The sequence below is a fragment of the Macaca mulatta genome, chromosome 11 (genome assembly GCF_049350105.2).
Source record: "Macaca mulatta isolate MMU2019108-1 chromosome 11, T2T-MMU8v2.0, whole genome shotgun sequence".
NCBI classification, from domain to species: Eukaryota; Metazoa; Chordata; class Mammalia; order Primates; family Cercopithecidae; genus Macaca; species Macaca mulatta.
Genome location: NC_133416.1, coordinates 22,149,345 through 22,164,101, shown reverse-complemented (window position 1 = coordinate 22,164,101; position 14,757 = coordinate 22,149,345). Strand labels below are relative to the sequence as shown.

The window sequence follows — 14,757 nt, the reverse complement described above, 5'->3', positions numbered from 1 at the left end:
AAACAAAAAAATTAGCCGGGCCTAGTGGCACACATTTGTAGTCCTAGCTACTTGGAAGGCTGAGGTAGGAGAATTGATTGAACCCAGGAGGTTAAGATTGCCAGTGAGAGATGATTGTGCCACTGTACTCTAGCCTGGGTGACAGTGCAAGACCCTGTCCCCAAAAAATAAAATAAATAAAATAAAAAATAACAAAAATTACTGGGAGATAGATATTATATTCATCAATTAGAAGACTCAATATTGTAAAAATACCATTTTCTCCCAAATTGATCTATAGATTCAATGCAATCCCAGTCCAAATCCCAGCTAAATATATTTTTAATGAATTTAACAAGCTGGTTCAAATATTTGCATAGTAATACAAAGAACAGTCAGACTTTCACTTTCAGGTATCAAGATTTATTATATTGCTGCAGTAATTAAGAGAATTGGTGAAAGGATAGATATTAGTCAGTGGAAAAGAAAAGAGTCCACTTGATGTATGATAAAAGTAACACACGATTAGTTAGGAAAAGGATATTCTTTTTAGTCAGTGTTCCTGGGTCAACTGGGTATGAATCAGTTGGGTAAACACAGGTGAAAATGTGGATCTTGAGCTTCTGTCTCACATCATATGCAAATATCAGTTCCAGATATACTGTAGATCTATCAATATGTGAAAGCTAAAACCACGGAGCTTCTTGGCACAGAAAGACAAATGTCACATGTTCTCATTCATCTGTGGGAGCTAAAAAAGTGGATCCCATGGTGGTAGAGGGTTAGACTGCTGGTTACCAGGGGCTGAGAAAGGAAGGGAGAAGGGGGCATGAAAAGAAGTTAGTTAATAGGTACAAAAGTGCAGTTAAACAGTAGGAATAAGTTCTAACATTCAATAGTACAGTAGGGAAATTACAATTAAGAATAATTTATTGTACATTTCAAAATAGCTAGAAGATAATTATAATATTCCCAACACAAAAGATAAATGTTTGAAGTGATGGATATCCCAATTACCCTGATTGTTACACATTGTATACATGTATCAAAATATCACATGTACCAAAATATCACATGTACCCCAAAAATTTGTGTAACTATTTTTGTTGAGACAAGGTCTTGCTCTGTTGCCCAGGCTGTGGTGCAATGGTACGATCTCGGTTCACTGCAGCCTTGACCTCCCAGGCTCCAGCAATCCTCCCATCTCAGCCTCCCAAGTAGCTAGGACTACAGGCACATGCCACCACACCTGGCTAATTTTTGTATTTTTTGTAGAGATGGGGTTTCACCATATTGAACCCCTAGGCCCAAGTAATCTGCCTGCCTCAGCCTCCCAAGGTGCTGGGATTACAGGCATGAACCACCACACCTGACTGTATAATTATTATATATCAATTAAATTTGTTTTTAAAAAAAGGACTTCTAGAATAAATTATAAAATAATATTTTAATAAAATTTATAAAACAAAATATTATAAAATTTATTTAAAAGATTTATTAAACAGCATTTAAAAGGGACTAACCATAAAAGAAACAAAAATTGATCAATTATATTACATTAAAATTAATAATGTCTATTCATGAAAGACATCACTAAGAAGTGAAAAATTAAGCCCCAAAGTGGAAGATGTTTCCATACATCTTACTGACAAAAGACTCCGATTCAGAATACAAGAGAATTCCTAAAATCAATAAGAAATATACAGACAATCCAATAGAAAAACTGGGCAAGAAACTTGAATAACACTTTGCAAAAGAGGATATCCAAAGGGTCCGTAAACATATCTAAAGGCACTCAGCTTCTTCAGTTGAAACAAGAATGAGAAACCATGACCATCTCCCATTAAGGGTAAAAATAAAAATGACAGTACCAAGAGTTGACAAGGATGAAAAGCAAGTGAAATTCACTAAAACTTCTTGAGAAAAATTATTCAGCAGTTTCCACTAGAGATGATTACCATATGCTCCAGCAGTTTCACTCCTTGGTACGTATACACACACACACACACACACACAAATGTGTATCTATCTTCCCTAAAAAACATATATAAGAATGTTTATAGAAACACTCTTAATATTAATGAAAAAATTGTGGACTTTTCATACAACAGAATAGTTAGTACTATAGAGCACCGAGGATGACACAGATTTGCTACGTGCAACACCAGGAATAAATCTTACAAACATAATATCCAGCTAACAGAGACAGACCCAAAAAGTACATCCTCTTTGCTTACATTTATATAAATTCCAGAATCAGGCAAAACTATTCCACAGTTTAGAAGTCAAGGTGGGCTGGGCACGGTGGCTTACGCTTGTAATCCCAGCACTTTGGGAGGCTGAGGCGGGCGGATCATCTGAGGTCAGGAGTTTGAGACCAGCCTGACCAACATGGTGAAAACCCGTCTCTACTAAAAATACAAGGTTAGCCAGGCATGGTGGCGCACACCTGTAATCCCAGCTACTCAGGAGGCTGAGGCAGGAGAATCGCTTGAACCCAGGAGGTGGAGGTTGCAGTGAGCCGAGATCACATCATTGCATGCCAGCCCGGGCAGCAGAGCAAAACTCCATCTTAAAAAAAAAAAAAAAAAAAAGTGAAGGTGGTGGTTACATTTGGGGCCGTAAAGACTGGATGGTTATACTAGAATGGACTTTGGGCTTCTAATAATAGTGTATTTGTTTTTCAAGGTATTGGTAATTTCCTTTGTGGAAATCAATAAAACTATGCCCTGTGGTCTGAATACTTTTCTGTATATTTGTTATACTTCAATAAACATGTATTTTTCCTCAAACATCCAAAGCATTTCGCAAGAGAGAAACACCGATTTCTCTTTGCCTAAAACAAATGCGGGATCTCAAGCACCCCTAGCTCAGGTATGAGGCCAACTAAACCATTTCACACTCACAAATGACAGATGTCTCCAGCTGCAATTTTCTAAGGCTGATACATTCCCAAGGTTCAACTGCTCCACTTAGGAGGACTTTTTCCACTCGGCTGGTCTTTCTATTTGGCCATCCTCTTAAGCGTGAGTTCTGTTTTCTCCTTCCATACATGGTTCTGATGCTGATAAGATCAGACTTTGTTGGATTTCAGAAATTTATTTTCCATTTCTTAATTGCAATGGCAGCCATAAAACAATTGCAGAAAGACAACTTGCCATCCAAATCTTTTTAAAAAAAAAAAAGAAAAGGAAAGAAAGAACAAAGGAAAAAACAACTTAAATGCTAATCGATCTGCATTGTTTGATCCCAGCATCCTCATTTTAAATTCCCATTGAATCTTATTGTGTAATTTTAGTGTTTTGCAAAGAACCAAGTTTGTATGAATTCCTACAGCCTGGAATCATAGATATTTATCCCTTTATTCTTGATATTTCATTTTTAACGTCAAAAACAGCATTAATTCAACTTCACATTTTACCAAATGTTATGTCAATGTTCCAAAACCCCCGGCCCCAACGTTAATTCTTTCCCACTTTTGATTAGTCTATTCCATGAGAACTACAGCAACTGAAATTGCCCCAGAAGAAAAGAGAAAGTAGTAGAATTTAGTTATTGACTTTTCCAAAGGTCATGGTAATGAATATATAAAACAATCAGGTGATAAATAATTGCTGGTACAAAATGAGCAGTGCAAATGACTTCCTACTGAGATTTTTTAACTTTCTCTACGATTAAGCTATGGTAAAGAGCAGTGTCTACCAATTATAATTTCTAATAAAGAATCTGGCCTAAAAGGTTTTTTAATTACTTTTATTGAGCTATCTAGACTTGTCTCTATTTTTTACAATTGGTACAATTAATCTATAAGAGCAAATTTTAGTCATCTTCCTTTAAAGACTATGTAATTCTGATACTAATTTTATCTTATATCAAGATAAAAACCTACATAAGGAGAACAAAGACTAATAAGTCACAACTTGTACTTTTCATTCAGAATAATTGACAAGAACATTTCTTATTTAAAGTAGTGGTACATAGTTAGGTTTTCTTCCACTACTAAAAAGTCTTTACCAATAAAAATATGCATACTTGTAATATATTCAGAATGCAATGAAATCATAAAATCACAGGTAAATAAAAAAATATACCTGCCAATATCTGTTTTTATTACTGACAATTGGGTAGGAAAAAAATTTTGCAAGTCTGACCATTCCTTTAGAAATCACAGTGACCCTAAAGTAATATTTTTCTTCCAAGTGTTAGTAATTTCCATGGCAACTCTCCATCTGCTTTTCACTATTTTCACAGACTTTTCAAATTAAGCTTACATATGTCAATGTTCCAAGATTATCTTTGTGTTTGCATAAACCATATGACTCTTTGACAAAGTTCAATGCACCATAACATTAGAGAAATATTTAAATGTCACATCTGTTATGTAAAAAAAAAAAAAAAAAGACTGATGTAAAATAGAAGTGAAGTTGGGATGGGAGCACTATTTCTACAAATTCATTTGTAATCCATTTTTAAGCCAATGACTACAGGCTTCTCCTTAGTTTCTAAACCAGAAAACTGATTTAGATTACAAGGAGAAAGAATTCTATACAGAATATTCTTAAGTTTATCCAATACTTAAAATCTATAGGAAATATCTAATTTCCCAATCTAACCATATATTAGCAGTCTCCATTCCATGAATTACGCAAGTTTTACTAAGGATTATATAAAACGGTAAGGTCTCCTTTCCACTGTACTTTCAATGTTTGCCTCTCCAAAACTAATGTTGAAATTTAATTGCTATTATCACAGTTTTAAAGATGTGGGACCATTCAAAGGTGATTAGGCCAGGAGAGTTCCACCCTCATGGGTGGAATTGGTGCCATTATAAAAGGGCAAGTTCAGCCCCCTGTTGCTCTCTCTTATCCTCTCCCCTTCTGCCATGTGATGATGTAGCAAAAAGACCCTTGCAAATAGCCAGCATCTTGATATTGTACTTATATTGTACTTCCCAGCCTCCAGAACTCTGAGCCGATAAATATCTGTTCATTTTAAATTACCAAGTCTCAGGTAGTCTGTTATAGCAGCACAATGGACCAAGACACCTTTAAAAAAATAAATAAATAAAATAAAACTTACTAAAAGCCAGATGGGAGCTATGTGTCAAATAAATTTGGAACATCTTTTCCCACTACCAAATCCCTGTCATAATGTTAATAGAGAATGGCTTCAAAAATAGTTAGGACCATGAGAAGTGTCCTGTTTTGAAAAAAAATTAAACTTTCATCCAAGATTTCTTATTTATTCTTCAGTCATATGTAACAGAAATCCACCACAAGATCTTATAGAGAAGAAAAACCAACAGAACCCTTAACCTTTAACGATTGAGACTTTGGTACTAAGAAAGGCAATTATCTTAATGGCTACATTTCCTACCAAAACAAAAAAAAAACATTAATTTTAAGAAGACTTTCTTAAAGATGCAAAAAATAATCTTATGTGGCATTGTCCAACGGATTTGTTTTCTTCTTTTTTAAGTAGGTAGATCAGTCTTGCGTATAGAGAAGGCACATGTTCAATGACTTCTTTAGAAGAGTTGAGAAGAACATCACTGTTATAATCTTATCTACCACTCTAACTTGCTCTTGAGCCCCAAATCTCTACTGTTTGCTTTTATCTGTTCAGACCATTGAAATTCCCTGAAGAAAGACTCACATCTGAGAAAGACAAACCATGACACGTCAGCTCAGTTTATTTACTCCCTAGCAAAGAGCAGTGCTCTGAGAAAATAGAATAAGTATGTTTCCATAAGATAGGATGCTAGTAGGCGGGTGCAGTGGCTCATGCCTGTAATCCCAGCCCTTTGAGAGGCCAAGGCAGGGGGATTGCAAGGTCAGAAGTTCGAGACCAGCCTGGCCCGTATGGTGAAACCCTGTTTCTACTAAAAAAAATATAAAATTATCTCGGCGTGGTGGCGGGTGCCTGTAGTCCCAGCTACTAGGGAGGCTGAGGCAGAAGAATCGCTTGAACCCGGGAGGCGGAGTTTGCAGTGAGCCAAGATCATGCCACTGCACTCCAGCCTGGGCGACAGAGCAAGAATCAGTCTCAAAAAAAAAAGAGATAGGATGTTAGTGTCCCTTCTGGAACTCTACCTAGCAAGACCAGACTGGAGTAAGCACCTACAGAAAAAGACCTTTTAAAAGCTGGGCAGGGAGAGTGTCATGAGCACATTAATTATCGGGAGCAGGCCCAAACATGGAATGACAAAGTCAGTCAAGTTTAACTTCGTTGAGTTTGTTCAGTGTGTTAGGCATGCCTTAATGCAGTGATGTTTAACTTTGTTTGTATGGCAGATTCCTTCCAGAACGTGATAGAAAGCTAAGTTTTCCCAAAAGTTTTCCCTTCAGGCATGGCTATAATTCATGTGATAGTATGTGACAGGATTTCCTTCTTTGTATGGATGAATAATATTCCATTGTATGCATGTACCAAATTTTCTTTATTCAGTCATCAATCAATAAACATTAAGGTGGTTTCCACCTTTTGGCTATTGTAAGTAATGCTGCAATGAACATGGGAGTTCAAATATCTCTTCCAAATCCTGATTTCAGTTCTTTTGGATAAACACCCAGAAATGGGAATGCTGGGTGGTAGTTCTATTTTTTAATTTTTTGAAGAATCTCCATATTGTTTTCCACAAAAGTGGACATCATGCTACGTGAAATCAGCCAGTCGCAGAAGGACAGTACTGCGTGATTTCATTTATATGAGGTTTTTAAAGTAGTCAGACTCATAGAAACAAAAAGTAGAATGGTGGTTGCAAAAGCTGGAGGAAGGTGGAAGTAGGGAGTTGCTGTTCAATGGGTATAAAGTTTCAGTCGTACAAGATGAAAAAGTTCTAAATATCTGCTGTACATTATGCTTATAGTTAAAATTTTGTTAAGAGGGTAGATCTCAAGTTATAAGTATTTTACCACAAAAAAAGTGGCTATAATATTTGCATTAACTTTACGGAGTTCAAGGTCTTTCTGATGCACCAGATTAAGAGTCCTTGATCTAGAGGATCCCTAGAACCCAAGGACGTTCTCTGTCCCATGATGACTCAGGCAGACAGGACATACCTGAGGAGACAGGACCTCTCCAGAAAGTCAGAATGGTGACACTAATCCTCCATTGTAACCAGCAGGATCTCTTATCTGCTGCAATTCAGAATATCTATTGCTATTACATTTTTTGATTTAAAAAAATCAGAGAATTTGTAATCTTGTCAATTATCAATTCCCATTCTTCGTTCCATGTCATGGTAAAGAAGGTATCTGTATCAGCTGCTTAGAATTATCTAAAGCAACTGTGACATCAGAAATAATATACCTTTGCCCTTACTGATATGAAAGAATTTTTTTTTGTTTTGAGACAGAGTCTTGCTCTGTCACCCAGGCTGGAGTGCAGTGGCATGATCTTGGCTCACTGCAAGCTCCGCCTCCCGGGTTCACACCATTCTCCTGCCTCAGCCTCCCTAGTAGCTGGGACTACAGGCGCCCACTGCCACGCCCAGCTAAGTTTTTGTATTTTTAGTAGAGACAGTGTTTCACTGTGTTAGCCAGGATGATCTCAAACTCCTGACCTCATGATCCGCCTGCCTCGACCTCTCAAAGTGCTGGGATTACAGGCGTGAGCCACTGTGCCTGACCAAGAATATTTTTTTAAAAAGTGGAAGGGAAGGACGAAGGAAGGAAGGAAAAAGGAGAGTTAACATCTTAGTAACGATGTTCTATCTGTACATAATTGGTTGATGTATATATAAATCTATACACATATAGACTATATAATTATAGTCTATTATATATATAAGAATATAGATACACATACTATATATGTATTATTATACATAGAATGTATGTCCATATTTATATTTCTAATTAGAAAATGTATAACCAGAGAGATCATTGTCAGGTTCGTAGGCAAAACCACTTCTGAAGTTAATTAATAATGGGGATTGTAGGAGTAGATGTAAAGATTCAAAGAAGTAGAAACCAAATCAATATTTTCTGAAACTTTACCCTTCATCTTGAACCTGTCAGTGTGGCAATCTAAGGTTCTTTGTGTGCTTAAGTTACAAAGTCTTACCCTAACACACAATTCCATATGGAATAATCAAACAATCCAAATGTCAGAATTCAGACAATTCTTAATGGAAACCTAAAAAGAAACATAAAGAAAAGTGGCCTAACCTTCAATTAAAAACAAAATGTGTAAATTTTTCTTAAAGAAAATATTTTCTAACCACCTACTCCCTCTGTCCCAAAATTTCCATTTATTAAAATTCATTTATCCTCTTACCATCCTGGAAAATTCCAGATTATCCACTGCCTTTGACCATGCTGCTCTCTCACTGTTAATAGAACTCTGCCATCTTGAGGTCCTTTCATGCCTTTATCTGGATTAATTAGTGCTATTGATTTGAAAGATTCACAGAACACTTTTTGAGTGATCCTGGAGATTCTTAGTTGTGATATACTGTTTACTGTTGTGTTTTTTTTTTAATTCTTTTAAGGTCTCCATATTATTGTTTTTAAACTTTTATTGCTGCTCTCACTCCTTCCCATTCGTCCTATACCCCACCACACTACGCTTAGCCACATCCTTCTCCATCATATTTATGCAGCTAATATATAAATTTATTCTGGCATTTATGGCACCAAACTCTCCCCAAATTTAAATAAATTCTCTCAGATAATTAGTTTCCTAGAATATTACAAGCTAGCATATCTGGTCCTCCAGCCCCACCCACTCTCTACACATACACACACACACACACACATGTTTGCATTATCCCCATATAATTTCCAAAAGATAATACAAACTCTTTCAAAATAGGCTTAGATTAACTTATATAGCACCTATTAAGTGTTAGACTCTGTTGGCTTTAAATACCTTTTCATTTCATCAGCTTCCACGGTAGCTTTTACTCCCATTTTGGAGCTCAGGAAACTGACGCACGGAAATCTAGGTAAATTTCCCAAAGTCGCACAACCAATGAGTGACAAAGCCAGGACAAAAGCTGGCCATTGGCCTCCATCATAGAGGGACATCTGGCTCTTTCCTCTCATTTGATCCTATGTAGTAGTAGCTTCTGCAGAGTCTCCCAAATTGATCCCTTGTCAATTTCCACTGCCCAATCCAGGCTCTCACCATAAAACTAGTCTCCCCACTTAACAGTTCCCATCTCACCCACAACGTGCACCTCCAGAAAAACACTTTACATACACTGTGATCATCACATAGTCCCCTAATAAAGAAGCCCTATTATTTCTCAGATTATGTCCAGATATCCAGGTTTCTCCTGCTAAAAATTGGGCTCTCTGTCACTTGGGCTTCTACAGCATTTTTGCACCTACTTCACAAGCATCTGTTTCACACTGGGGACACAGAGGGATAGAGACCTTGCCATCAGAGAACTTACAGTCCAGTAAGAGAAAGCAGACACTTAAGAATGTGAAAGAGTATGTGTCTAAGTCCATTTTCTGTCGCTTATAACAGGATATCTTAAATTGGGTAATTTATAAAGAAAAGAAATTTATTTCTTACAGTTATGGAGTCTAAGTCCAAGGTTGAAGGGCCACATCTGGTGAGGGTTTTCTCGCTGGTAGGAGGGAGCAAAGGGCATTACATGATGATGCCTGCTCAAGTCTCACTGTCTCTTTTTATAAAGTCCTACTGCCATAATAACCCATGAATTCATTATTCCATTAATCTACTAATGGATTTATCCATACATGAGGGCAGAGCCTTCATGACCCAATTATCTCTTAAAGCCCCCACCTCTCAATGCTGCCACATGGAGGATTAAATTTCAACATGAGTTTTGGATGGGAAAAATACTCAAATCATAGCATTCTTTTACTGGCCCCCCCAAAACTCATGTCCTCCTCCTATACAAATACCTTCATTCCATCCTCATAGTCCCACAGTCTAAACTACTTCCAGCACCAACTCAAAAGTCCAAATTCCAGAGCCTCATCTATGAGCCTATGAAATCAAAACAAGTTATTTACTGCCAGGATACAATGGTGAGACAGGCATAGAGTAAACATTCCCATGGCAAAAGGAAAAAATAGGCCAGGATACAGGAGTCATGGGCCCCGAAAAAGTCCAAACCCCAGCAGGGCAGACCTCAAAGCTGGAAAATAATCTCTTGCTATCATGTGCTACTTCCTGGAGATACTGGGTTGGGGATTAGGCCCCCAAGGCCTAAGGCAGTTCCATCCCTATGTCTTTACTTGGAGCAGTCCACATGGCTGGTCATAAGGGTTAGAGTTCAGTACCTGTAATTTTCCCAGACAGCGATTGCATGCCGCCTGTGGTTCAACAGTTCTGGGGTCCTAATGGCTGTCTGGCTCCCATGGCTCCACTAGGCATTGCCCCAGTGGGGACTTTCTGTACTGGCCTCACTTCCACAGCTGTACTAGACATTGCCCAGGTGAGGACTCTGTGGCAGCTCCAACGTCACATTTTCACTCTGGCATTGCTCTAGTGGGGGCTTTCCGCAGTGGCTCTGCCCCTGCAACAGGTCTCTCCCTGGGCTCCCAGGCTTTAGGAACATGCCTTGAAATCTGGCTGAAGGCTGACAACCTCCACAGCTCTTGCTTTCTGCAAGCCTGCAGAATTAGCACCACATGGACACTGCCAAGGCTTACTTAACACCTCGGGCCATTCGAACTCCAGTTAGAGTGGCCAAGAAACACTGCACCAGAATTTGGGGAGCAGAGTTCCAAGGTGGCCCTGGGCAGCAAGCCTGTGGAGTGTGCATTGGGTCCCTCCCTTGAAATCATTGTGCCCTTATAGGCCTGTGGGCCTGTGATGGCCTGTGATGGGAGGGGCAGACTCAAAGGTCTGTGAAATGCCTTCAGGGTCTGTCTCCCATTGTCTTAAGAAGTAGCACCTGGCTCCCTCCTATCCATGCTAGTCTCTTTGGCAAAGGTGTCTGGACTATACCCTTGGTTTCCGCTCCTGAACATGCTTTTTCACCCTTTACATGGCCCGGCTGAGCTTTCCAAATCTTTCTACTTTGCTTCTCTTTTGATCATAAATTACATCTTCAAGTCATATTTTCCCTCTTGCAGCTTAGCATAAGTAATTAAAAGCAGCAAGGCAAAAGCCTGAATGCTTTGCTACTTGGGTATTTCTTCTGCCAGCTACCCTAGTTCATCAATCTCAAGTTCAGCCTTCCACAAAGCCCTTGGCCATGAACACAGATCTGCCAAGTTATTTGCCAATTTATAACAAGGACACAAGGATGGTCTTTATTAGTTTTCTTTCTTTTCTTTTTCTTTTTTCTTTTTTTTTTTTTTTTCTTTTTTGAGACAAGGTCTGGCTCTGTCATCTAGAGTGCAACCTCACTCACTGCAACCCCAGGCTCAAGCCATCCTCCCACCTCAGCCTCCCAAGTAGCTTGGACTACAGGCATGCCCCACCGCACCCAACTAGTTTTTGTATTTTTTGTAGAAACAAGGTTTTGCCATGTTGCCCAGATTGGTCTCAAACTTGTGAGCTCAAGCAATCCACCCACCTTGACCTCCCAAAGTGCTGGAATTATAGGCGTGAGCCACCACACCCAGCTACTACAGTTTTCAATACCTTGTTCCTGAGTTCCATCTGAAACCTCACTAGAATGGCCTTTACTATCCAGATTTCAATCAGGTCATGACCACTGAACCAGTCTCCAAGGAGTTCTAAGCTTTCCCTAGTCTTCTAGGAGCCCACTGAGACCCCAGAACCCATTGAAATTATTCAAACTAGCCAATTCTAAGCCCTTAGCAGAACATAGACTTTTTCTCACCTACTTCTCCTAATTCTTCCAGCCTCTGCCCATTACCTAGTTCAAAAGCCACCTTTACCTTTTCAGGTATTCATTATTAGCACCACCCTACTCTCAATTCCAATTTTCTGTCCTAGTTCATTTCTGTTTCATATAAGAGAGTATCTAAAACTCGATAATTTATAAAGAAAAGGAGTTTATTTCTCACAATTATGGAGCCTGAGAATTCCAAGGTCAAGGGACCACATCTGGTGAGGGTCTTCTTGCTGGTGGGGACTCTGCAGAGTCCCAAGGCAATGCAGGGCATCGCATGGAGGAAGGAGCTGAGTAGCCTCACATGGTTACTCAGGTCTCTCTTCCTCTTCTTACAAAGCCATCAGTCCTGCTCCCATGATACCATATTAATCCATTAACCCATTAATTTATTATTCCATTAATGAATTTATCCATTCATGAGGGCAAAGCCTTCATGACCCAATCACCACTTAAAGTCTCCACCTCTCAATACTGACACACTGGGGATTAAACTTCAGCTTGAGTTTGGGAGGAGACAAATATTCAAACCACAGATTCATGCTACAGGCACCTTTAGTAATATTTGAAAAATACAGTGAAATAGCAAAGAAGGGAGAGTGACCAGTGGGAGGGTTCGAGAGAGACTGAGGTTCTTGGAGTGCTACATCATGGAAGGGGCACTTCCACAGGAGGAAACAACATAAGACACAGCACAGAGAAACATTACATTACAGTCTAGTTCACCCAGCATAATTGAAGTGGAAGTTGCAAGACAGGTAAGCATGAAATAAGAGATAAGGTCTCACACCAGTTAGAATGGTGATCATTAGAGAGTCAGAAAACAACAGATGCAGGAGAGGATGTGGAGAAATAGGAACACTTTTACATTGTTGGTGGGAGTGTAAACTAGTTCAACCATTGTGGAAGACAGTTTGGAGATTCCTCAAGGATCTAGAACTAGAAATACCATTTGACCCAGCCATCCCATTACTGGGTATATACCCAAAGGATTATAAATCGTGCTACTATAAAGACACATGCACATGTATGTTTATTGTGGCACTATTCACAATAGCAAAGACTTGGAACCAACCCAAATGTCCATCAATGATAGACTGGATAAAGAAAATGTGGCACATATACACCATGGAATACTATGCAGCCATAAAAAAAGGATGAGTTCATGTCCTTTGCAGGGACATGGATGAAGCTGGAAACCATCATTCTCAGCAAACTATCGCAAGAACAGAAAACCAAACACCACATGTTCTCACTCATAAATGGGAGTTGAACAATAGAACACATGGACACAGGGAGGGGAACATCACACACTGGGGCCTGTCGTGGAGTGGGAGGCTAGGGGAGGGATAGCATTAGGAGAAATACCTAATATAGGTGACAGGTTGACGGGTGCAGTAAACCACCATGGCACGTGTATACCTATGTAACAAAACTGCATGCTCTGTACATGTATTAGAGAACTTAAACTATAGTAATAAGAAAAAAAAAAGAAATAAGAGAGAAGGTGTGGGGGAAAGTTTTTGTATGGATATCTAGAGTTTATCCTACACTGTTCTTGTTAGCACTTGCCTCTTTAATACTTACAATAATTGCAACCCATATTTGTTTATTTATAAGTACAAGTCAGGACTTTGCTAATTATTTTACATGTATTATTTCACTTACATCTCACTACAGTACTGGAAATTAATTATTCTGATTTCACAAATAAGGCAACTAAGGCCCAAAGATATTAAGTAGCTCATTTCAAAGCAATCTAAATTCCTTTATCTAAATTCACATTGCACTTTTAGTCTGTATTATCCAAAGCTTGACATTCATTTATTGTCCTTCTGATCACCATATCTCCCAAATTGGGGAACAAAATAAAGCAATATTTTCTTTAATTTTTTTCTACAGCATCTTGCAAAGAGCTGGGAAAAGCATAAATATGTAAACATTCTAGCATAAAAGTCACTTAAATAAATCCATATAAGGCTCTTTTACAACTGATCTATTAAAGCTTTGCATTGAAATGCAAGTCAAGACTATTATTTTTATAGTGGTTTTCATAACTGAAAAGATCATTGATTCTATTAGCTTTTTGTCCATTATGGCCAGGCTGAGGATGATCACAACGCAGGTCAACCAAAGTCTGCAAAGTTGACTGCAAAGGGGGCAGACCAGCCCCTGCCCCTACCTCAGTATGTGAAGACACACCAAGAATACTGCTGGGACCCAACAAATAGCAAATAATGCTTTAGAGCAGCATTAGAAAGCTTCTTGAACTCTCCATTCAGTCATACAGGAACACAGTAATAACACTGGAAGGGATTTTAATCCATCTGTCCCTTTTTTTTTTTTTTTTTTTTTTTTTTTTTTTGAGACAGAGTCTCACTCTGTTGCCCACATTGGAATGCAGTGGTGTGATCTCAGCTCACTGCAACCTCCACCTCCCGAATTCAAGCAATTCCCATGCCTCAGCCTCCGGAGAAGCTGGGACTACAGGCGTGGGCCACCTCCCCTGCAAGTGTGCCTTTCATATGCAACCCAACTAATCCAGAGTCCTTACTTCACACCGCCTCCTCTCTCTGGCTTTTCCACTCCAGAAGGCATTATTCTTCTGCCCTAAGCATACCAGAGCCACGTACCAGAAAACCAGGGGCAGTCCCTACACACTGGAGCCCATTGAAATTATTCAGACTAGCCAATCCTAGGCCCATGTACCTTGTTCCTTCCTGTGGACTCACAATAAAGGCTCTTGCTCATGCTTTCGTCCTGTTCCTTCTGCCTCCTGAGTGACCCTGGTGCTTCCCTCATATGGCCCTGTGTGGCATGCTGTGCCTCCTGTGTTTTTGGAACTGTGAGTAAAAATGTCTTCCTCCATGACAGTCATTTCCATGTCTGCATGTCTTACCATACATGATTAAAACAAATCCCAGATACATTTTTAAATTATGATATTGGGGGAGTTTCCTAACCTTCCTGTGATTCAGTCTCCACAT

At 39.0% G+C, this 14,757-nt stretch overlaps 1 protein-coding gene across 2 annotated transcripts in view; it reads right to left on the bottom strand.

The window, feature by feature from the left end:
* Positions 1 to 386: 386 nt before the first annotated feature.
* The window catches only part of AEBP2 (AE binding protein 2), a 257,005-nt gene continuing 242,634 nt past the window's right edge, over positions 387 to 14,757 (bottom strand). For both annotated transcript variants that reach the window (XR_013400655.1, XR_013400654.1), the window contains exons 11-12: positions 2,886 to 3,146; positions 387 to 783 (exon numbers count right to left, since the gene is read on the bottom strand). The gene's annotated coding sequence lies outside the window, so the exon portion shown is untranslated. The remainder of the gene's footprint in view (positions 784 to 2,885; positions 3,147 to 14,757) is intronic.